The sequence below is a fragment of the Triturus cristatus genome, chromosome 6, assembly GCF_964204655.1.
Source record: "Triturus cristatus chromosome 6, aTriCri1.1, whole genome shotgun sequence".
In the NCBI taxonomy this organism is placed as follows: domain Eukaryota; kingdom Metazoa; phylum Chordata; class Amphibia; order Caudata; family Salamandridae; genus Triturus; species Triturus cristatus.
In genome coordinates this window covers 1066733313-1066758322 of record NC_140589.1, presented here as the reverse complement: position 1 = coordinate 1066758322, position 25010 = coordinate 1066733313, and the positions used below count along the sequence as shown (strand labels likewise).

General features: G+C 53.9%; 1 protein-coding gene across 16 annotated transcripts in view; it reads left to right on the top strand.

The window, feature by feature from the left end:
- The window catches only part of AFDN (afadin, adherens junction formation factor), a 1598291-nt gene that overhangs the window by 1517515 nt on the left and 55766 nt on the right, over nt 1-25010 (top strand). The gene's annotated exons all lie outside the window — the stretch shown is intronic.

Genomic DNA, 25010 nt, shown 5'->3' with positions numbered 1-25010 from the left:
CCTATTTTTGTGTTCGTCCTGCCTCTAGCAAATGCAAAAAGAACAATTGATGGACAGAATGTTGAACAATGTCAAACATTCACCACACCTTCCCGGACCGGCGCAGGGGTAGGTGATCAGGCGCAGTGACGCTGAACCAAAGGATAATTATCCTAGAAGTGCCACAACCCTCACGGTACTGTTGAGCCATAAGCCGAGGTTTAACAGGTTTACCCTCGCCTGTGTTTAGGTAATTATCCTAATACATATGTGGTAGGTAGATAATTACCACTACCCCGTGGTGTAGATAGTTTAAACATTGGTCCTGATGAATTGCCGTCTGACCTCTCAGACATGTTGGCAAGAAACATGTTGACCACTATAGAGTAGAGCACTACAACCTTGGACTAATAAATTCAAGATAGAAGTTGCCACTCAAGTTCTATTTTAATCAGGTAGGAGCCATTCTATTAAAGTACATTTTTGGACTACCAAACCTGTTTTAAATCGCACCTTCACTATATAACATCTACACTTACCTTGGCCCCTCAGCCACACCTCACCAAACGGCAGGGAACAAAAGATCTCCGCCAAAGAGCCCCATCATTGGGTGCCCGTCGGGTATTGCAGCGCCGACCCGATGAGGAGCAGTCCCGATGATGAAGCATGAAACCTAGCTGGCTGGGTATGTGAGGGCCTTAGTTCCGAAAGAAGGAATACCCCCTCCTTCTGATTCACTTTCCTTGGAGTACACTTTTGCTCCTAAGGGATTTGACAACCCCTTATCTCTCTGTACTCGCCCTTTGGGTGACCCACCTACGAACTGCATACCCTCTCGTTCTATAAACATTCACCACAGTCACAAGATCTGGGCCTAAATCTATTGTTTTTTGCTCCCCATGTCATACCAGCTTAAACCCAGTCATATGCAAATCAGTCTTGACCTTGCTCTTCATGGGAACAGTCCAGCCCAGCCCGAACTGCCATGCCAGGTCCGCCCCGGGACCGGAAACAAGCATCCTGGGACCGGTTTCGGGGTTTCATCCCTCATCAGTCAGGCTAGCATTGCAGCTTACATTGCATGGAATAGCATGACTTCGGACTTTGCTCTATCCCTGTCCACTCATTTTTCCTTGCATCCCCTCCTCTCTTTAAACTTTCATTCCCATACCAAGTTCACCCATTGATCCCCATCCTGCGCCCCCTTTTTTTTTTTTAAAGAATTTTTATTGTTTTCACAACAGTTAAAACAGTAAGACACTTAAATAGACCTTGCGCACATATCGTTTGACATATCATCACCCAAATGAACAATCCTGCAGCCAACCCCATTTCTTCATTCCTAATACAGCTAATGGCACCACCTCCCCACAGACCTGCAGGCCACCTCAATAATCCAAATCAGAGGAGTCCTCATCTGAAAGCGATGGCGGGTCGCATATTCCTCCCCTAAATTTGTTCCATGCCCCCCATACCTTGTCCCACTTGCGAGGGCATCCCCGTCTGATAAATACTGATCGCTCAGCGAACATGGCTACATCCATATCTCTCCTCCATGCGGCCAGCAACGGCACTCCCGCCGCTCCCCATCTTTGGGCTATGTTCCTTTTGGCCGTCATTATCCCCAGCGTTACCCAGCCCTGCGCCCGACGATTGAGATCATTGGGTTCCCACACATTTAACAGACAACGCCGAGGCTCCGGCACCAACGATATCCCGCACGCCTGCGACATTGTCCGCATCACTCCCTTCCAGAAGTCTTGGATGACAGGACACTCCCAAATAGTGTGATAAAAGGTTCCTTCCTCCCCACAACCTCGCAAGCAGAAGGGGTGTAGCGCTCTGCCCATCTTATGTAGTAAGCACCTGGTGTAGTATGAGCGATGCAAAATATGAAGCTGCACCAGCCGCAGCCTCGAAAGTATACCGCCTCGCGCCATTCCGGGTCATCAAAGTCACCGACCGCATCGGCCCACCTCTCCCGCAAGGGCCCCATAGGGTCCGGCAGGTTGTTGATAAGTTTGCGATATGTGAAGGACGTAGCCTCCGGAACCTTCGCACCAGGAGCCAGCTGTGCAACTAGTGCATGTTTAATCTGGAGGTATCTGAACCACTCCGAAGGAGCCAGCTCATATTGCTGTTGCAAGCGCGCAAACTGGACGACCGCCCCCTTTTGCCACATATCACCTATCACCGAAATTCCGATGTTGTCCAAAGCGTCGAAGCCCTTGCTATCCCTCAATCGTCCCAATTGCTTGGCATCCCAGAGAGGTGTAAGTTGAGTCAAGACCCCCCGCCACCCCAGCCTGGCCTGTGCCGCATGCCAGATAGACACAGTCTGTCTCAGAGGGCCGATCAACTTCGAGGCCAGTCTAGCATCATATAAAGGTGACAGCATACCCCTCTCGCCCAGCACATCTCTGTCCGCCTTAAATGCAGGGTCAGACTGTGGCACGTGAAGCCACTGGTTAACCACCTTCAACTGCGCCGCCCAATAGTAGAGCTAGATATCCGGGAGCGCAATTCCCCCATCGTACCACCCGCGAACTAATTTAGATTGCGCAATTCGCGCCAGTTTGTTGCTCAAGAGCAGGCTGGAGACTTGCGCTGCTATCGCGCGAAAGTAGGCCGGAGGCACCGGATACGGGGTATTCTCCAGCACGTACAGAAATCGCGGCAGAGCCATCATTTTGAAGAGCGCCGCTCTCCCCACCAGGGTCAGAGACAGCGCTCCCCAGTGCTGCACGTCACGCTTGAGGCGGTCCACTTGAGGGCACAGATTGCGCCTGAAAAACTCCATCTGATCCATCGTAATGTGCACCCCTAGATACTTGAACGACCCCTCCGCCACATGAAGCGGACACCCCGCCGGCAGCCGCGGAGGAGGGCCACGCAACACAAAGAGGACCGACTTCGACCAGTTAATCGTATAGCCAGACGCTCTGCCAAAGATCTCCCAGATGTTAAGTAGCGTCAATATGGAACGCCTAGGGGAGGACAAATACAGCAGCACGTCATCCGCGTACAGGGAGACGCGGTCCTCCCAGTCGGCAGACCACCGGAGGCCCCGCACCATGGGCTCCCATCGTATCCAAGCCGCGAGCGGCTCAAGCACTAGGGCGAAGAGCAGCGGCGACAGAGGACAGCCCTGACGCGTGCCACGCGCTAGGGGGAAGTCCTCCGACATATGTCCGTTGGCCGCGACATGGGCCAGTGGTTTAGTGTACAGGAGTCGGACCCAGGCACAGAATTTGGGCCCGAAGCCCAGATGCAACAATACCGCAAAGAGAAAGGGCCATTCTACCATGTCGAACGCCATTTGTGCGTCAAAAGAAAGAAGCACTGCCGGTTCCTGCAAACGTTCCACGCGGGCCAGCACACCGTGCAGTCACCTCAAGTTGTGAGAAGTACCCCTACTGGGCATAAAGCCTGACTGATCCGGGTGCACAATGTCCGCTAAATGCGGAGTTAGCCTGATGGCCAGCAACTTTGCTAGGATCTTGGCCTCCGCGTTAATCAGCGATATGGGACGGTAAGAGGTACATTGATCTGCCGGTTTACCCGGCTTTGGAATTACCACGATGGTGGCCGTTCGTTGATCCACGGGGAGCTCTCCCTTCTGCAGGCTATGCGTAAACATATTTAGTAAGTGTGGGGCCAGCGTCTCGGATAGCCTCTAATAGAGCTCAATCGGAATGCCGTTTGGTCCCAGAGCTTTACCGGGCTGCAACGCGCCGATAGCCGCCTGGAGCTCCTCCACCGTGAGCTCAGCCTCAAGGGTCTCCCGAGCCTCAGGGGAAAGTTTGGGCATCTGCAGGTCTCTGATGTACGTCAGTGCCATCTCCACCGTCATGGAGGAATCGGAGGAGTAGACCCCTCGAAAATGCTCTGCCAGTGTGTGCACTATTACGCGCGGGTCGGGCGACTTAAGCCCCTCGTCAGTTCCAAGTTGCGCAATCCACCTGGCACCACTGTCGCGTCTGTCAAGCCACGCCAGCAGCTTACCCGTTTTATCGCCCACATCGTAGACTGTGTGCCTTGAGGCCTCCAGGCGTTGTCTGATACGCTCTGCGAGGTGCTCCTTATATTTCGTTTCTACCAAGCGCAGGTCATGTGTGGTCGCGGGGGAGGGATCATGGGCCTGGCGAACCTCCGCCGCCCGGAGCTCGAGCTCAAGCGACTGCAGCTCAGCCAGTTGTTCACGCTTATACTCCGAAACGACGGCCATCGCCTGTCCCCGTACGACCGTTTTGTATGCCTCCCAAAGAACAGTGGGGGAGTCGACTGAGGCGACGTTTTCCTGGAAGTAAAGTCTAGTCGCCTTCGCTATAGATTTACTAATCTTGGGTAGCCGTATGCAGCCAGGGCGTATCGGATAAATGCGGCGACGCATCAGGTGGTAGCTAGTGTACTGCAAGAGTATCGGTGAATGATCAGAGATACCTCTGGGTCTAATTTCTATGCTTTCGATATTTTGGAGGCAACCGGGCGAGCCCAGAAAGTAATCAATGTGGGTTAGACTTTTGTGCACCCCGGAGTGATACATGTAGTGCTGCGCCGACAGGTGATGCAACCGCCATAGATCTGTCAGCCCGATCGCTTCTGTAAAACTCGCAAGCCGTGACACCCCCCCGCCCCTTCGCTCGTGGCGGACACCGGTCAGTGAGGTCGTTCATAACAGCATTGAAGTCGCCACCCATTAGCACCTCCCCCTCCGGTAGTGTAAGCAGAAATTCACTGAGCGCCGGGAACGCCGCAGCATGTAGTGCAGGTGGAATATAGACAGATACTATGTTGAGGGGCCGCCCCTCCCATTGAGTGTGAGCAGCGGCGAAGAGCCCAGACCCCTCAGTGTGTACACTGAGCACGATCAAGTGGGGTTGCCGGCGCAGCATTATGCCAACCCCCCGGGACCCAGAGGTGAATTCAGAGTGCGCCACCATCTTATACCCCCATCTGTCCAACGCTTTAGTAGCGGTGCCAGTGAGGTGAGTCTCTTGTAGCAACACCACCGCCGGGGTGCACCTCTTAATACTTTGCCGGACCGGGCCCCGTTTAATTTTATCTCCCAATCCCCGCACATTCCACGTGAGTAAAGAGAGGGGCCGCACCGGGGTCAAAGTGGTTTCAGGCGGTGGGTCGTGCATCAAGCCAGACATTACGGTGGCTGGGATAAAGGGCAAGGCATGGTGCGGATAGAGTGGCGTATGACATGTGCAATGTAGTGCAATCGTGCTTGGTATAGTTCAAGTGTCCGTGCCGTCCAGAACCCAAACATGTGAGTAGAACAGTAAAACAATCCCCAACCCCCTCCCTGCCTCACTGCCACACGGACTCAGAACTGCCCGCCACCCCAACTCAGCAGAGTGCTCAATTCCCTTAACCCCAAAAAGTACTTGCGCTTCAAGGAGCGTGGAGTCCGAGGAAGACCAGAACATCCCCTGTCCCCAGGTCCCATCGTTCATGCCCCAATGCAACGTGAAGTAGGCCATTCCAGCGTCAGTAGGTCCCGGTGGTCATTATTCATCTCTATGCCGGGAGAAGCTGCCGTCACGGCTTCATCCGGGAGGCTCCTCCTCAACCTCCTCCGGCCGCGACTATCAGGATCTTCCGATCCCCCAGGGTGTCTCGTCCTTCGGTCTGAGCGCCCAGCACCCTTAACCTGCCGCCATCCCTCCAGCCAGTCATGAGCCTCCTCCGGCGTGTTAAAGAATATAGTCTTCCCGTCTGCCACCACATGCAGCCGCGCCGGGAAGAGCATAGCATAGGGAAGCTCACGGGCTTTTAGCTTCTTTTTGACTTCCAGGAAGCTCCTTCGCTGCGCCGCCACTGCCGTTGTATAGTCCGGGAAGAAGGATACCGTGGAGTTTTGGAGACGGAGGGGCGGCGCCACCCGCGCCGCCTGGAGAAGGGCGTCCCTGTCACGAAAGTTGAACAGGCGGGTCAGGACAGGCCTCGGAGGTGCACCCACCTTCGGCCGGCCACCGGGTACTCTAAGGGCGCGCTCCACCGAGAAAAAGGCCGATAGACCCTTGGGCTGCAACTTGGACTTTATCAAGTCTTCAACATACAGGTCCATGGCTGGATGCCCCTCACTTTCGGGAATCCCAGTTATGCACACATTGTTGCGTCGGGAGCGCCCCTCTTGGTCGTCCAACCTGGCCGCCATGCGTTTATTCTCCGCCTCCAACTGTGACACCTTTTGTAGGAGATAGCTCGAATCATTCGCTAAGGTAGCTGTCACCTGCTCCACATCCGTGACCCTGGCTGACATTTTCTGAAAGTCCGCATGAAGAAGGGACACATCCGAGGAAATCGACCCCACAGTGGACTGTACTTGCGTCAAGGCAGCCATGATGTCCTCCAGCGTTACCTTGGGCGCCTCCGTGTCTGCTGCCACCTTCTCGGCGCGTCCGCCGCGGTCCGGCAATGAGGAGGAATCTTTGGTGTATGCGAACTTGTCCAGCTTGCTTTGTGGGTTCCCACTCATGGTCCTGTCGGGTGATGCCGCCAGACTCGTCCCTCGTCCACCGCCCACCGCCAGGGAGTCGGCGAAGTAGGCAGCCCCGATCGGGCGTCGACACTCCCAGGCAGCCCAGGAATCGTCCACCACCACAGGCCGCACTCCTGGGCTTCAGCACGGATAGTCAGGGGCAGCGCCCCAATCGATGCAGGGTCCGGCACCGGTTAGACCCTCAGCCCTCCTCACCAGTCACAGTAGCCGGTAGCCATTCCGGGGAGCCCCACCAGTGGCAGGAAGTATCACCATCAGCCGCTCCCCAGGCACCTTGGGATGAGTGAGAGGCAGCGCCAGCCAGTAGAGTTTACGCAACATCTCCGACCCGCCAGCCGGGTCCTGCAGTAGGGGCCGGCCAATGTCACCGGGCCCGAGCGCGAGACGTACGCGGGGCCGCCCGCCTCAGTGCCGCCCGGGCTTCGTCTTCCCACGGGTCCGTCGGCAGACCGTGTAGGGTGCGGGGTACGAGCAGCATGCACCGCCGCCGGGTCCGCCACAAGCCGCCAACCTTCCAGGTACGCCCCCGAGACAGCCCGGCCTGGTCGCGCTTCACCCGAGGTAGTCCTGACACTCGAGACCCCGGTCTCCGTCGCCGAGATAGGCCGCAATCTTCCGGGCCTCGCTAGTCACGTCCCGAGTCTCGGAGAGACTCGGGACCCGGATCAGGCGGGTCGCTTCGTCTCCGCTACCCGCACAGGGACCCTGGGGCTGAAATACAGCATGGATGGTGGACGGATGCAAGGGGAGTCGATCTCACCCTCGGAGCCCAACTAAGCTGCGGCCATCTTGCTTGGCAGCAAGCCACGCCCCCCCGCACCCCCTTTTTAATTTATTTTACATTATTTTTTATTGCTTCTACCTAGGTCCTTACTCCCTCCTTCCTTCTTTTACTTGACAGTGCTCTTCACAACTCCCTATCATGTACCCTTTTTCTTTTATATTATTATAGCCCCGCTGATGCAAATTACCAGGCCACTAGCCCCTCCTTTTGTGCTCCACTGCATTTTAATTTGACTCTTTACTTTACCATTCAAAATTGACTGCTAGCCATGTTGAAACGCTAAAGGTAAGAAGCAAAAATAGCCACCGGTGCATCACAACACATATACTCTAGCATCTGACAGAGACTATGAGCCACAGATTCCTTAACTAAGAATTATCCCCAGGCGTGAGACTGAATCTGGATTTTTTTTTTCTCCCACAGAATCTATGCGCGCCAGGGGGCGTCACCTCGTGACTCCGCCCTGACGTCGTCCGCGGACATGACGTCAGCGAGGTCACATAAGTCCCACCCCGGATCACTGACGTCAGTTTCCTTCTTTTCCGCGTGCAACGCAGATCCGGAGTGTGTTCCCTTGGCCTGTTGTCAGGCCTCTTTAACGCCTTTGCGTTGGGGAACAGTGTGCAATGCCTTCGGGTTTCAAGACATGTACTTCTTGTTCGCGTCAGATGTTGGCGAAGGACCCTCACTATTTGTATGCGGTGTTTGGGCGAGCACAATGATTTGACGGACTGCGAAGCTTGTCAGCATCTCAAGCCAAAGTCCCGGCGGGAGCGCGGATGAAATTGCTTTTGGCCCGCTTGTCCAGATCAGTCTCACAGCGCCCGTCCTTGTAAGGGTCCAGAAGTCGCCGATTCAGGCTGCAGAGTCATCTTTCGCCGAGGCCCTATGGGCGTCGCTCGCACGTCGGTAAGTCTGGCACCTTGCCCCCGAGACCCTGTCCTCAATCGGCAGAGGGCACGGGTTCCTCTCGGGACGTGCGCCCTCGCCCGTCGCCACCCTATGCGCCGTTTCCTGGCGTTGGGGCGACATGGGCCCGAATGAAGGCCTACGCTACGGCTCTGCAGGCTTCTTTTGGCTCCCCTCCTCTCCCTGGGACGTCCACGGATCCCTCGCCATGCGCTGGACCTTCTGCGGACTCGCCGGGGGCCGACTAGTTCGGCTTCAGATTTTGCAGGTGTGGTGTCGTCGAGGTTCCCCTCTTTGACCCACGGCGTTCCCGCCTCGCCGTAAAGCCCCACGTGGTTCCCTGTGGTGTTGCAGGAGGCCGCCGGGACTCCCGGCTCGTCCCCGAGTCCACCTCGGTCCTCTGGGCAGGCAGCTGTCTTACCAGAGGCCGAGCCGGTGCCCTTCCGGCGCCGACGGCTTTCCTCCCCGGCCTGGCCGGGACTCGGGGCAACTCCCTGAGTCCCTATCGGTCCTCGGTGCAGGCGGCTGCCTTGTCGGAGGTCGAGCCAGCGCCTTTTCGTCGACACTTCGGCGCCGACCCCACCCCTTTCTCCTCTGAGGCACGTGGTGGTGGAGGTCGATTCGGTACCCCTGGTGGACACTTCGGTGCCGATCGAGGGCCCGCCGCTGCCCATAGCGGACTCCCCGGCGCCGTCTAGACGTCGGATCGTCGACTCTTCTCCGGATGTCACTTCCTCTCCGGAGGGTTGTCGTCTCCTTGTCTTCTCTTCACCGGAGACTGGACGCTGCATCGTGGCTTTTTCCCCGGCGGCTTCCAGGGCGGGTTCTATGCTGTCTCCGTTAACGCGGCCCCCGGAATCGCTCTCCCGCCCCTTGCAGTTGGTTGCCCCGCCGGCTTCTACACCTTCTCTGGAGACCCCGAAGGCCCTTCACTCGTCCATGAGTCTTCCATCCCACAGGGGCTGGCCGTTTCTTCCTCCAGCAGGGCAAGGGGATGGGCGGCTAAGTTTGCAGTCTTCGCCCACGGAAGAGTTGCTCTCTTCCCCACGACGCCCTACAGAGGAGAGTGCGGCCTTTGTCCGGGCCATCACCACGGACGCCGGCATTTTTCAGATTGGCAATCCGGTAGCTACACTCCCGACAGACCACTTGTTGGAGTTTCTCCACCAGGGCTCTGGTGGAGGGGAGCCGCTTCTTCCATTTGAAGCTTCGCTCCTTGACACTCTTCTGGGGGCGTCCCGCTACAGGGGATCCGGTGCCTCAGCCGCTCCTCCACCGCCAGTCTGCCTTCTTTCCCACCCCCACCCCTCTGCTCAGGGCCCTGTCCTGCAGACTGCTTGTCCTTCCTTGCCTTCATTGTTGCTCCCTCGATCACGGGACTCTTGGGGGCGTAACATTTTCGCTTCCTCTAGTGCTGCTCTGCACGTGCTCCACACGCTTTGTGTGTTGGCCAAGGCTACCTCCGACCTATGGGATTCCGTGGAGTCCCTTTTGTCTCACACTTCCCATGTAGGTGCCCGTGCTGATCTGCGGCACCGTGTGCTGGATGGTCGGGAGTTAGCTGCATTTATTCTCCGTTCGGCCTTGGATGTTTCTGATTCTCTCGCCCGCGCTATGGCGAGTTCTGTGGCCCTCCGCCACCATGCTTGGTTGCGGGATAGCGTCTTTCCGGAGAATATTCGGGAGCGTCTTGTTGATCTGCTCTTTGATGGGGTTCTTTTGTTTAACACCCATGCGGATTCCGCTATTCAGCGCCTTCTTGCGGGGCTCCGTCCTCCTCCCCCTCCGTAAGCTTTGGCTTGTCGGTCCTCAGGTGTCTTATGGGAGGTGTTTCTCCCACCTTGCTTGTTGGGCCTAGTGTTTCGGTTGGCCCGTCTGTGTGCTGTGTGGGGCTTGGAATGCCTTCGCGGTCCTTACGTTGGCCCCTCTGTACTTTGGCTGCTAGTACAGCCCTTCGACTTTTGTGTGATTTTTGGCTGTTGGAGAACCCGTATAGGTCTTCAGGTTGGACCATCTGTGTATTTTTGGCTGATTGGTAAGCCGCCTGTGGTTATACCTACAGGTCTTTTCTGTTCTTGTCCTCTGCTGCGGGTTTCCCTAAGAGGTGTGCCCCGGGTTTGTTTTGGGACATATCATACCCTAGGTGGGGTACTTGTAGGCTATTGTATAACTCTATCCTCCACTGGGCGGGTGTTGATACACTCTCGTGTTCCTCGCGTTTCCTGGCGTCACTGTATGCTGCTTGGTGCGGTCTCTTTTTCTCTTCCGCCTTGTGCTGCTCTGGGTTCTGTCCCGCTCAGTATCCGATGGTGCTTTTACCCTATTTCTGCAGGGATTGCCTCTCGTCTGTTTTGTCCTTGTTCCTGCGGGATGTCTGCTTCTGTGCGCTGTGCCTTCCCTCTTCAGCTGCTGGGTCGACAGCCCGACTTCTGTCGTGCCGTCTACGGCGTCGTGTCTTGGTGTTTCCACCTTATTTTCCGTCGTTTCGGCCTGGTCCTCTGCCTTGTGTTTCAGTGGAGCTGGGTTTTGTTTCCTTGTTCTCTCCTGTGTTCTGGTTCTTCTCCTCTTTATCTTCTGGCCGGTCTCACTTCTCTTCATGGGCCGGGATGTGCCTTTGGGACGGTCCTTCTCTGGGGCTTGTTCTGGGGTTCCCTTGCCTCTGTCTTCGTCTGGCGCTCGGCTGTTCTGGGCACACTATTTCATAGTATTTACCAGCGGCCTGCTGCGCACGCCTGGTCATTCTGGTCCACCTCCGTGGGCCTCGGTGTGTACTTTTGTGCTCCTGTCCCTTGCTTTGCTGGAGCTTTGCGCAACTGTGACTTCCTTCTCACGTATGCGCTTATTGGCTGTGGAGCCGTTCCTGCCTTGTCCCCTGCCTCGGGGCTGATGCTTGTTCGGCTGTCCCCTTCACTGTGTGTGTGTGTTCTTCTGAGGCGGGCTCTGCCTCCGTTCCACCTCTTCTCCTTGGATTTTGTGGGTGGTTATTTTCTTCCTCTGGTACTTTCTTGGTGCCGTCTGTCCCTACAGGTTTTCTGGTGGACGCCCTTGGCCCCCCAGGTAGGCTTGTGGTATCCTGGCCTTCCCTTCTCCTTGTTCTTGCTTGCTTCTGTTTGGTGGGGGCTGGCTGTCCTTCTTGTCCCCATGACACATTCCCTGTTGGGGCTCTGTGTTCTTCCAAGCTGGTGAGGTTCTCTCGCAGACCCTCCTCCCCTCTGGGTATGGCTAGGGTATCTATTCTACGTTTAGGAATCTGCGGCTAGTAACTCTATCAGATGTACAAGTTACTTGCCTTCGGTAATGATGTATCTGGTAGAGATGATTCTAGCCGCAGATTCCTTCACGACCCACCCTTCCTCCCCGTTCTGCAAGGACCTTTCAGCTGGCCTTCGGCACTGGCCACCCCTCCGGGTGGCTTTGTCTTCTGCGGGTGCCCTCTTTCACTTTCTCCCTGGCAGGATGCTTAGTTCTACTTATTTGTTCCACTCCTTCCTTTCTGGTGATTAGATGGTAGGTTCATGTGTACTTCTGCATCCCTACACCCTGGTTTTCCAGTGTGGGGCCTCCTTATAATCTTCTCCCTTTTTCATTGCTTGGGGTTTCTGACTCCTCTGCAGTCCTCTGGGTTGGGGTCTCTTGGCTGTGCCTCGGCCTTTAGTTTTTTACAGGGGATACAACACTCCTTGATGGTGTTGTCTTGGGATACATTGTCGTTCCTCCTCTGTTCTGGACTTGTTGTCCTTCAGTGTTCTAGATTCGGGTTGCAGACTTCTGTCATCTGCCCGACATTTTTCACATGTTTTTCTGCCTCCAGGGGATATCGCCTTCGCTGTGCGGGGTTGCTCTTCAGAGCGGTGCTCTGTTCTTTCCTTTCCATGACTTCCGTAACGCTGTGCTTGGCACTGTCCCTAATGGTGCTGTTCCTCACCATTCGCTTCTTCCCTTTCTGTTTCACTAACTTTTTTGCACACTGTTCCCATACTCTCACAGTTTTGTTGGTGATGGCTCCGCGTTCTGACGCAGAAAAGTTTCTCCGAAGAAAACTGACGTCAGCGCGCCGGGAGGGGCATATATGGCTCCGCTGACGTCATGTCTGTGGACGACGTCAGGGCGGAGCCGCCCCCGGCGCACAGAGGTGCTGCTGCGGAAGATTTTCCGGATCCAGTCTGACGCCTGGGGATATTCTAAGTTAAGGAATCTGCGGCTAGACTATGTCTCTACCAGATATATCGTTACCGAAGGTAAGTAACTCGTTCATTTGCAGCCAGGCGATGCCCAAGGAGAGATGTAAACCCTACAGGCAATTATCTCCATGCCGGAACCCAGTAGGGGGGGTCCCAATTGAGATTGGTCAAGAAACGCAGTCCCTAGCGTGGCGTTATCGGGGGGGGGGGGGAGGACAGTGTCGTGAGGCAGTGCAATAAGTTTGCGCACCGCAGATCCAATTCCACATACGTTAAGTATTTTTGCAACTCAAGGGGGTTGGACCCAGTATTTTGCATATGTGCGATGTCCTGAAGGTGTAAGTGTTCTGCAATTAGCGCTGACTTATGGTCTGTGACCCAAGTACGTATACCTGGAGGTTGGCTTGACTTCCTCGTCATAGCCAGTCAACGAATAGCTAGTCCGAGTGCCAGGTCCATAAATGTATTAATATTTTTCCTCCCGGCAGTGCACTTGGTAATTCCTAATAGGAAATGTTGCCCTTGTGCTACCACTGATGTTTCAGTGGCTCCTGATAAAAAGGTTTTCATCTCGTTCCTGTATGTTATATTTGGACATGTGTATGAACATTTCTCCATTGTTGCGGCAACGGGGACAGATGTCACGTGAGTCCACTTACATCTTCGCTTATTTGTGTGGAGCTAAGTAGGTGTGGTGTAAATAGTTACATTGTGTGAATTTAATTCAAGCATTTATTGATATTTTTGGGTGTGATAAACCCTGTGCCCATTGTTTATCTGTGATTGTGGTCTCAAGTGCAGTATCATAATATTTCTTGAGCGGGGCCATAAGGGACGCGGTATCCGGTTTGAGTGAAGTATATATCAAAGTGATTGCTCTCCTACCCATGCCATGGAGTGTTTGGAGTACGTCAGAGGTTTCTAGTATAGCTTGTCTAGTACCCCATATCTGGGATAATCGTTGTGTTAGTGATGCGTATAATAGGAAAGATCCAGGGGATATCCCATAATCATTTACTAGTTTCTCAAATTCACAAAGTGTGGAGTCACTAAATAGGTATCCTCAAGTCGTAGTTCCCGCCGCTTGCCATTCTGTCATTTACAAACGCCGGACGTCTCTCTGAGTATTGGAGAGCACCCCCAGAGGTAGATCTCGGGCAGGTCCAAACATCAGCTTAACAGTGTCTAAAACAAAAAGCATTTCTTTTCAAAGGCACACTTTTTATTTTGGCTAAATAAATGGAGTTTCCCATAAAATGCTTGTAGGTTAAAATAACCCACACATCAACTTTACATTTTTATAATTTTTTAATCACATACAGCACAAGGACAGAATCTGCTTACATGCCCATGTGCCTGCCATGTCTATTACATGTATCTTACGTGTAGTTGTCTAACATGTCCAAGTACCGGATGACTTGCTTTGCGTTCTTGATGAAGGTGAAGCCTGCCTCCTGGTATTAATGGACTTGTCTGCAGCCTTCAACACTAGACCATGGTCTGCTCCTAGAATCCCTGGAACAAAGTATGGGATTTGGAGACTTTGTGCTAATCTGGTTTGACTCCTTCCTGAAATGTAGAATATGATAATCCTAGGAAATCATAAGCCATTCACCCTCTCCTAATCAGGTATTTGGAGTACCACAGGGCTCCACACTCTTGCCGGTTTTGTTTAATTTGTATGTTAAAACTGTAGGAGCATTGCTCAACCAATCTGGCATTAAGATCCACACGATACAGATGACACATTTCTCTCAAACTGTCATTGATCATTATTCTCAACACATTGCAGGTGCAGTTTAAGAAAAACATATCACTGGATGTAGACACATTGCTTAAAATGAAACCTTTAAAAAATGGAGTTTCTGCTAAACTCGTGAAAAAGCATGTAATTATCCAACTAACAAACCTCTGATAAATTCCTATCCACACTGTTCGATTTTTGGGATTCACTATTGACTGTTGTCTAACTATGATTCTATGTCAGGACTGGAGGCGAGGATTATGCTAATCTTTTTCCACTTTTAATGAATGGCAGCCCTTTTAAGAACAACTTTATCCAACTGCAGTTCCCATGAGGCCTTAGGAATTTCAACAACAAAAGAACAATAGAGTCCAACACGACAATAGTTTCCTCCTCCAACCAATCAGGAGTCTTCAATTAGGGTTATAGTCCGTCAGCACTGTCCACCCATCCTCTTTCTTCGCTGCTCGCAGCCGAAGAGAAGTGGTGTTGTTTTTTACTCATGTGATCTCTTGGCCTCTGTACTTAATTCTGTGTATTTTCATTGATTTTCCGCTCTTACGTGGTGCCGCTTACTGTCCTCTTCGTTATGACTGCTTTATTGCTTTCGTGTCAACTTCGACCTCTGTATTTAATTTCTGTGTGTTTTAGTTGATTGCCACGCTTACACAGTATCACTTAATGACTTTTTGGTGATAACTGCTTTCGTGCTTTGCTGTAGAATGTGTTCAGCCGCTAGAGCATAGCCCGCTCTTTTGCGGCCGTTATCCTCCCACCGCTTGAGGGCGCCTAACTGGCACCTCTGGCCGTGACGCGCTCCGCATTCTGAGCATTCCAGTGACATCGAAGCAGCGCGGCGCGGTCAGGAGTCTTAATCAGTCTGGAGAGGAACTCCCTTTACTAAAAGGGTCTGTATTGCCGCTCAGCGGACTGAAGGGTTACGCCCCTTACATAGGGGTCGGTATTCTTTGGTTATTCATGCTCCCTCACCAGGGAGTCTGTGTTGGTAACGGGACGCTGCCCTGCAGGTACCTTCCCAGACGTGTTACTCCACAGAAGATACTTGCACCTGGGGTGAGCTGTCCCTGGGGCCCAACCCTATATATGCAAGACTCCCTCATGCTGAAGTTTAAGCTGACACCCAGCTCCAATACATAAAACCCTGTCCGGTTGCCTCCTTGCCATATGTCCTTGCAGAGTAAGAGACATCAGGGGATACCTCCCACAAATGGAAACTTTGATGATACCCAGAGGGGGGAGGACCCCTTTGGTGGGCTTCCCTGGTACGATTACTTTTATGATGCGATAGATGCATCAATTTATAGGGCAGTGTCCGAGGCCATGCCCCCCTTGGAGGAACGCCTCTCACGCCAAATAGCACAGGCCTTTGAACGAATAGCAGGAAACCCCTCGGCCCATGCAGGCTCCCCAACACCAGCTGGGACCTCCCAGGAATCACTCCCCCCACTGGCGAAGCCACCCCCAAAGCGGGAGTGGATCGCATTTGCCAGGCTGAAATATGCATTCATGGCCAGTACTGCACCCACCCCAGTACTCCCCACGCCCCATAGATGAGGACCATAGGGACATGGATGAGGATGCAGGAGCTCACGCCCCTGGCTCCCTTCCTCTCAGCCGCCCGCTAACTCATCCGTCTCCCCCCGCAAACACCCCCAAGGGCCAAAAACCCAAAGTTTGTGATAAGACATGCTGGACCTAGATGAGATCCTTAACCCGAGGTCTTCCAGATGGGCCTTAGCAGAGAAGGTCGCGCAATACGTGGCAGGCCACATTCGGAAGTCTCTGGAGAAGGGCTCACAAAATTGCCTCAGAGCTGAGTGTCCCCGACCCTCCCTGGAGAGCAAGGTAGGGGGCGGATGTAGGCTTAGGGCTAGAGAGGTTGACCTCAAAGCTGGGGAACCGGGTTCAAGGTCGACAACGACGCTCAACATCCTGTGATCCTGGGCAAAGCACGAAATCTCCCTGTGCCTAACAAAAATGAATGTGTCCATCTGTAATGAATATGGTGCTCTTGTAAAGCGCTCTGATACCCGATGTCTCGGGTCTAGTTCGCACTATATAAAACGCTAAAAAATAAAAAAATAAAAATGATGCACTGTATAGACCTCCGGATGGCCACCTACTTTTAAAAGTTTAAAGACCCTAAAAATGGGATAGACAGACCCTCTATGAAGATCATGGACATGGCAGAAGAGCCCAAGACATCAGGTTTCCTGGTTTCCCCTGATACCCGTTCTACCTGCCCACATCATGCAATTGTGTTTTTTGGAAACACAATCTTGCTGTTATCTACGGAGGGACACCGCTCGTTGCTTATTAAGGTTGACCCCAAGCTGGGAGACTTGGGCGATTCGGAGGCAAGCCCCATCGCACAAGGCAGCCTTTTTGGGGAACCCCTTATCAAGGAGCTGGGGAGAATTATGAACACTTTCACCTTCCTTGATAAGGCACAGTCCTCCACCAAAAAGGTTTTTTACTCACGGGTTTTCTAGGGCGTAGGCGGTCGAGGTAGGGGCCTCTTGGCTGCCCGACCTAATAGCCAGTAGCACCCCAGAGGACAAGGCTCCTACTAAGGCCAGTACCAAGACCAGGCCAGTACCAAGACCAGGCCAGATTTGGTAACTTCTACTCCACCAGAGGGCGACGCGGCAGAGGAGCCAGAGGGGCAGGGGCCTCCAACACCACCAGTGAGTGTTTTCCCTTCTTCCCTCATAAAAGTAGGGGGGCAAATGGCGAGGTTTTTTTTCCAGGCTTGGACTTCCATCGCGGGGACGCCTCGGTCCTTAAGACAATCTAAGGGTTCTGGATAGAGTTCTATGGTACTCCTGTGCAGGCCACTCCCCCACGCCCCATACGTTTTTCGGTGGTGGAGTCGGCTCTATTGGACGAAGAGGTGAGGTCTCTCCTAACCAAGGACGCTATATCCCCAACCACTCCACACCCCAGAGGTTTTATCAGCAATCTCTTCCTGGTGGACAAGGCGGATGGGGGTCAGCAGCCGATCATCAGATAATGCAAGTTCAACAAGTGGATTGTCTACCGCCATTTCAAAATGGAGGGGATCCATCTGGTGCGGGATATCCTCCATCCTCGGGACTAGATGGTGCGTATGGGCCTCAAAGATGCTTACCTCATGATCCCAATTACCCCCCCCCCCCCCCCCCCCCCCCGGAGAATCCTGCAGATTTTCTTGGGGGCGAGACTTAAGAGTTCGCCACCCTTCCCTTTGGCCTCTCATCCGCTTCCTGGTGCTTCACGAAGGTCCTCAAGCCAGTCGTGGAACACCTATGGTAGGGAGAGGATGTAGTCTTACGGCTAGAGCGATCGACCTGGAAGCTGGGGAACGCCAGAGAGGAGATTAATTGTTGGCTGACCAACATGGAAGCATGGCACGGCCGGGCGATTTTTGGCTCCGCCCCGGACATCGTCATAGAGTCAGACGCCAGCAGGATAGGCTGGGACGCCAGATGTGTCGATTTCGCTATAGGAGGATTGTGGTCTCCTCATGTGCAACATTTACATATCAATTGGTTAGAGCTCCTTGCGGGCTCCTTCGCGATCAGGTGTTGGACCAAGGCTTCTCCCCAAAATGGACAACGTGTCCGTGGTTCGTTATATCAACCACCTGGGGGGTATCCGGTTGAAGGCCCTCTCTGACTTCGCCTTCAATCATTGGCAATATATTCTTGATCGCCAGATCACACTTACTGCAGAATACTTTCCGGGTCAGGACAATCAGCAGATTTCCAATCCCGCAACTTCCGGGACGCGAGCCTATGGAAGCTGCACGAAGGAGTTTTTTCGGACCTCCAAGCCAAATGGGGTCCTTTTCCGGTGGATCTATTGGCGTCTCGCTTGGACTGCCAACTGCCCAGATTCTTCAGTTGGAGGCCGGATCCCCTGGCGGTGGCCACGGATGCGATTCTCCAAGACTGAAGGTAAGAGAAGGGTTATGCCTTTCCCCCGTTGGCCATGATCATGAGAGCAGAACCTCAGCACAAGTCCGCTGGCCGGAGTCGGAGGTGATAATGATCACACCAATTTGGAGATCGCAAGTCTTGTTTCAAGTTTTTCTGGAACTCTCTTGGGATTTTCCAATTTTCCAATCCCTCTCCCCTGTTTCCAGGGCTGCTTCTCAATCCAGCACAGCAACCACACACCCTTGTGTTGCCGGGGTCAATGGGCGGTCCCAGGCCTTTCGGACGAGGCTGAAAAATTAATGTCCAAAGCCTGGGCAGACAGCACAGTCAAACGCTACAAGTCCACTTGGAAGAGATGGTCCCGTTGGTGTCTGAGATGGAGCTTTGATCTCGTGGCAGCAGATGTGAACCATGTTTTGAATTTTCTAGCCTCCCTAGCCGAATAAGGCTTGGCTTATAGATCTATAAATACTTTCAGCTGTGCTATCCCGGCGGGACACGCAGTGGTGGGCGGCTCCCCGGTAGGGGAACATCCCTTTGTGTGGCCGCTTTTGCGGGGGATCCGGCTTTCCCTTCCCCTGGAGCCCAGGTATTTAGCTCTCTGGGATGTGAAGGTGTTGAACCTTTTCCTCTCCTGACAACCTAATAAATTCCTTTCCAAGACAGAACTTTCAGCGAAGTTAGCCATGCTCCTCTGTCTGGTATCTTGCAGACGAGTTTCAGATGTCAGAGCCCTGGACATCACAGATCGGATTTTTACTCCTTCAGGGGAGACCTTCACAGTCCGGAGAAGGACCAAGTGTGAGACAAGGGTCATCTCGTGCCCGGCTTTCCCGGAATCTCCAAAGTTGTGCGTGGTCTCTTGCTTTAGAGCCTATGAGGAGATTTCAGAGGAGTTTCATGCTCCTTATCGCCCTGCGCAAACTACGCAGGGTAGTATCCCTCCCCACAATTGTCCGCTGGGTGAGGTGGGTGATGCAGAAGGCAGGCATTGATCTACATTTGTTCGGAGCCCACTCCACACATGGGGCGATGGTTTCAAAGGCTTTCGTGCGGTTAGCTCCGTTAGAGGATATCTTTAACGCAGCAGAGTGGTCCTAGTACTCAACGTTTTTTTTTCTTCAAACGCACTATTGATTTTATATTTTTTCTAGCCTTGTGCAATCCATAAAACAGTTGGTACATAGTTGTGTTAGAAAAGCATTTTCACAAACTTAGTTGATTACCAACAAGTTACAGCCAATAGGTGGTTTATTATCTTTCATAAATTGGCAATTAAGTCAGACTGCGTTGTCGTTCCATTGGTGCTGGCTTAATATATCTAGAGATAGTGTCTAAGTGGTAACAGAACAGTCCCATCCCTCCCTCCCCCACCCTCTGTTCTGGCACACCCCATTTGATGATATTGACATGTGTTTCTACCTCTGTAGCCTTTATACAACATGTAGGGGCCTGTGTTTGGTATGGTATTGTATGTCGGCCTTAAGACTAGACAGGAATGTTCCATTTAGTGTTATGCAGAGGGACCTTATTTATGTGTCATGTGTTGTGAGGAGGGGAGGTTCATTGGCTTTAAATGCTTCCAGTACAAGGTCCCAATCCATTGAGATCTGATTTTTGCGCAGACCCTGGTACTCCTCTCGTCTAATGACTGCGCTTTCTGCTCCCCCCCCAGCGAACCACCTCCCCATGCCAGTTATAGACTGTTATGGAGCATCTGAAATAGACAAATTAGTGATAGATTCCTTACCTTAGAATAACCCCAGGCGTCAGACTGGATCCGGAAAGTTTTTCGTCAGCAGTACCCCTGCGCGTCAGTAGGCGTCATGCGGCTCCGCGTACATCAATGGCGTCGTAGCTGCAGAGATGACGTCGTCGGAGCTACTTGGACGCGCCCACGCGCGCTGACGTCAGTTATTTATTTTTCCGCACCAGCAAGCGCAGATCCGAGAGAGAGCGGTACTCCTAGTTACTGCTTTAACTTGGTTTTTGAGAACTTGTTTCTCTTGTTTTGTTGAGTACTCGACTCCTGGTGCAGTAGGGATGCCCGGGTTTAAGTCCTTAAGGCCTGTCGTCGGAACATGTCGGTGGGGGACCAGCACGATGTGTGGCTCTTCTGCTTGGGGCACACCCATGACCCTGAGGCGTGCCCCGAGTGTCGGGCCATGGCGCCGAAAGCTTTGCGGGAGCGTTCCCAAAAGCTGTTGGAGGCCCGACAATCGATTCCGCGTCGATCGAGGTCCCGCTCCCTTGGGGGGTCGAGGTACCGGTCGCGGAGCCGACACCATCGCTCGTCGGATTTGGGGGGACAGGTAAGTCACGGTGCCATAAGAAGTCGAAGCAGCGACGTCGCTCTTCGTCTACCCCTCACCGGTCGCGGGATGCGGTGGAGGGCAGTCACTCCCCCACAGCTCCGATGGAGCCTCCGTTGTTGCCTGCAGTCTACCCACCCTTCCCAGGCCCGCATCCGACTCCGGACGAACTACAGGTCTTCCTGTCGGCCATGGGCCGTTTGTTCGCTCATCGGGTCCTTCCGGAGCTCCTTTGGGCCCCGTGGGCCCGTTGGGTGGGTCTGCCCCCGTGACACCGCATTTTGCCCCGGCTACGCCAGCACGTACCCCTGCGGCGCATCCGGCTCTGGCCTCAGCGCCGGGGACGGTGCCGGACACGACGCCGGACTGCATCGACCCTGGATTGGTCTACCACCCTCCAATTCCAATTCCAGGTGGGGAGTTTTTCCCCTTTCCCCGGGCATCTTGTCCTTACCGGCCTCTTCCACAGCCGGCGGACGAAGGGGAGTACTGGGAGGGGTCTGTGGACCCTCTTGTAGCTCAATGCGAGGATGAACCGGACTGGGATGGTGATATGGAAGGTCAAGGCGATATGGATTTCTCTCCACACCCTGGTACCCTGTCCCCTTCTGTGGCTACGGAGGAGGTTGGGACTTTGTCTGTGGTGTTGCGAAGGGCGGCTGAGGCTGTTAACCTCGAGCTCCCGTCTGTGCCTATCAGGACCAATCTCCTGACTGAAGTGCTGCAGCCAGCGTCCTCCTCCGTGGAGCCGCTGCTGCCCTTCAATGACGCCCTCACTGACATTCTGGTAAGCACCTGGAACAGACCTAACACAGGGGTTTCTGTGGATAGGGGTGTAGCGCGCCGCCATCGCCCGGCTCCTGCCGACCCCAGCTTTCTCACACAACTCCCGACGCCTCTCCGAGCGCATTCCCTTCTGCTCCTCCGGACAAGGAATCTAAGAAACTGGAGCAATTTGGGGAAAAAAAATTCCCTTCTGCCTGTTCCGGATTGTGGGCGGTGAATACTGCGTGCCATTTGGGCCGCTACTCACATTCTGTGTGGGACAACGTGGCACAGGTGCTGCCTCAGTGCCCTGTGGAAGCTCGGGCAGTGCTCCCCCAGGCCATTACAGAGGACAGAGATGCTGCCAAATTCACTATCCGTTGTGGACTTGACGCGGCCGACTCCCTCGGCAGGGCTCTTACCACAATGGTGGCGCTCTGCTATTACGCTTGGCTCCGAACTACTGGCTTTTCTGGGGATGTCCAGAACACACTGTTGGACATGCCCTTTGATGGCACACACCTTTGGTGTCGAGGTGGAAAGCACCCTGGAATGCTTTGAGGACTCATGGGCTACGCCCAGTCCTTGGGTCTCGCCACAACGTGCGCTCCCCCGGGGTCTGCTTTTCGCTCCTTTCGAGGTCAGGGTCGAAACGCCCAAGCGCGTTCGTTTCAGAACCGCCGGCCAACACAACCGCAACCTCAGCGCAGCCGTGATTGTGGGGCCCGCCGGCAGGTCAATCCACCACCGCCCCTGCCACCACCGCCTCAAAACCTTCCTAGTCCGATGTTTCAGGCCCACCGGATGCCATTGGGCGGCAGGATTCGCCATCACCTCCCCCACTGGTGCACCATCACTTCGCACAGGTGGGTTCTCCAGATAGTACGAAGGGGCTACTCCCTCCCCTTCGAGTCTACCCCTTCAGCCATGCCACCTCAGTGCCACCGCATGTCGGGGATCACTTGGCACTTCTCCAGCAGGAAGTTGTGGCCCTCTTGGCCAAGGGGGCCATCGAGCGCGTTCGGACGCCAGAAGTAGGTCGTGGTTGTTATTCCCACTACTTCTTGGTTACAAAGAAGGACAAGGGCCTGTGTCCTATCTTAAACTTCCGAAATGTCAATCGCTTCCTCCGGAAGGAGACGTTTAAGATGCTTGCGCTTGCTCAGGTCTTGTTTGCCCTAGACCTGCAAGACTGGTTGGTAGCGTTGGACTTGCAGGATGCTTATTTTCATATCCCCATCCTGCCGGCCCACCGGCGTTACCTACGGTTCACGGTAGGCCACAAGCACTTTCAGTTCACTGTGCTCCCTTTCGGCCTTACCAACGCCCCTTGGGTGTTCAAGAAAGTGTTGGCGGTGGTTGCAGCTCATTTGCGCACATCGTGGGTTTCAGTCTTCCCCTATCTCAACAACTGGCTGTTGAAGGCGGGCTCTCCCCAGGCAGTCGTCTCCCACCTCCAGACTACGCCGATCTCCTGCATTTGCTGGGGTTTTCCATCAACGTGCCGAAGTCGCACCCGATTCCCTCTAAGAAGCTCCTCTTCTTTAGAGCAGTTCTGGATACGGTGCAGTTTTGGGTTTATCCTCCCGAACAGCGAGTCCGGGTCATTCGTGCTATGATTCTGAGCTTTCGGCTCTGGTCCTGGGTTTCGGTCAGGAAGACCCTGAGGCTGCTAGGCCTCATGGCCTCCTGCATCCTGCTCATCAATCATGCCAGGTGGCATATGCGGGCACTGCAGTGGGACCTGAAGTTCCAGTGGGCGCAGCATCGGGGAAACCTGTCCGACTATGACCCGATCTCGGAGGGCACTGCACAGGACTTGCAGTGGTGGCTCACGGACGAGCGCTGTGTCAGCGGCAGATCCCTCTCACTTCCCCAACCGGAGCACACAATGGTGGCGGGCGTGTCCCCCCTGGGATGGGGCAGCCACATGGGAGAGGCGGAGATCAGAGGCCTCTGGTCTCCGGCGGAGTCCAGGCTCCATATCAACCTTTTGGAGCTCAGGGCGATCCTACTTGCACTGAAAGCATTCCTTCGCTCTGTCAAAGGGAGAGCAGTGCAGGTGTTCACAGACAATACCACCGCCATGTGGCACTGCGACAAGCAAGGCGGGGTGGGGTCGTAGACCCTATGTCAGGAGGCTCTGCGTCTCTGGACATGGCTGCAACGTCAAGGCATTTCCTTGGCGGTTCAACTCTTGGCAGGTTCTTTGAACGCCAGGGCAGATGAACTCAGCCGCAGGTGCATGTTGGATCACGAATGGCGTCTTCACTCGGAGGTCGCACAAGGTCTCTTTCAGCAGTGTGGAGAACCTTGGTTAGATCTATTCACCACCGAAGAGAACGCGCAAGGTCAGCAGTTCTGCGCGTTGGAGTTTCCAAGGCGGCACTCACTCTGAGACGCTTTTCGACACGAGTGGAGTGGCGGTCTGTTGTACTCCTTCCCACCTATACCACTTCTACCCAGAGTACTGAAGAAAATCAGACGTGACCAGCCCAAGTCATTCTTGTGGCACCGGACTGGGCTAGAAGAGTTTGGTATCCCGAGCTACTCAGAATGAGCGTGGATCCCCCGATACGCCTGCCTCTTTGGGAGGATCTCCTGTTGCAGCAACCCAAACCTGTACAGCCTCCACCTCCTTGCGTGGAGATTGAGCGGCGACACTTGATTCCATTTGACGTGCCTCCTGAAGTCTGTAATGTGATTCTGGCAGCCAGGCGCCCCTCGACTAAAACTGTATACGCTTGCCGGTGGAAGAAGTTTGTGGCATGGTGCACAGCGAAAGCTGTGGATCCCCTTTCTGCCCCTCTTTCTGATGTCCTTTTGTTCCTTCTCTGTTTGGCCCAGCAGTGCTCTGCTCTGGGCACTATCAAGTGCTACCTTTCTGCTCTTTCAGCCTTTCTTAGGCTGTCTGATCAGCCCTCTCTTTTCATGTCCCCAGATTTCTCAAAGGCATCACTCACCTTTTCCCTCCTATTCCTTTTGTGATGCCTCAATGGGACTTGAACCTGGTTCTCACATACTTGATGTGCGCTCCCTTTGAAAACTGTCTTCCTGGTGGCCATCACTTCCACTTGGCAGGTGAGTGAGCTCCAGGCTCTTTCCTGTAAACCTCCTTTCCTGGCGATTCATCCGGACAAGGTTGTGCTTCGACCGCGTCCCTCCTTTCTACCAAAAGTAGTCTCTGCCTTTCATCTCGGGCAAACTGTCACTCTACCCACTTTCTTTCCGCCTCCGCACCCTCCCAGAGAGGAAGAGAGGTTCCACCGTCTGGACTCAAAACATGCGCTTTCATTCTACCTCAACCACACACAACAGTTCCGGGTGGATGACCAGCTCTTTGTTGGCTATGTGGGCGCCAAGAAAGGCCAGGCTGTGCACAAGCGGACTATCTCCCGATGGGTTGTCCTGTGCATTAAAGCCTATTCCTCTCTGGCTAAAAAGGAACCTCCGGTAGGACTGTGCGCCCATTCTACCAGGGCGACTGCAGCTACTACAGCATTGGGACGTGGTGTCCCCCTGCAAGACATCTGTCAAGCAGCCACTTGGGCCTCGCTGCATACTTTCACTAAGCACTATTGCCTTGACAGTCAAGTCCGGAGAGACGGCTTCTTTGACAGTTCAGTTCTCCGTGACTTTCTGGTGTAATCTCACTTCGCAGACCCACCACCGGGATTGGTATTGTTTGGGTATGTATTCTAAGGTAAGGAATGTATCACTAACGTGTCTCTTTCAGATGCACAAGTTTATTACTTGTGTAACGATATATCTGTAAGAGACATTAGTTAGTGATGGATTCCTTACTGCCCGCCCATCCATCCCGTTCTGCGAACTGTTCTCCAGGGTTCAGGTCATCCCTTTCAGGGCCCTAGTTCTGTTGC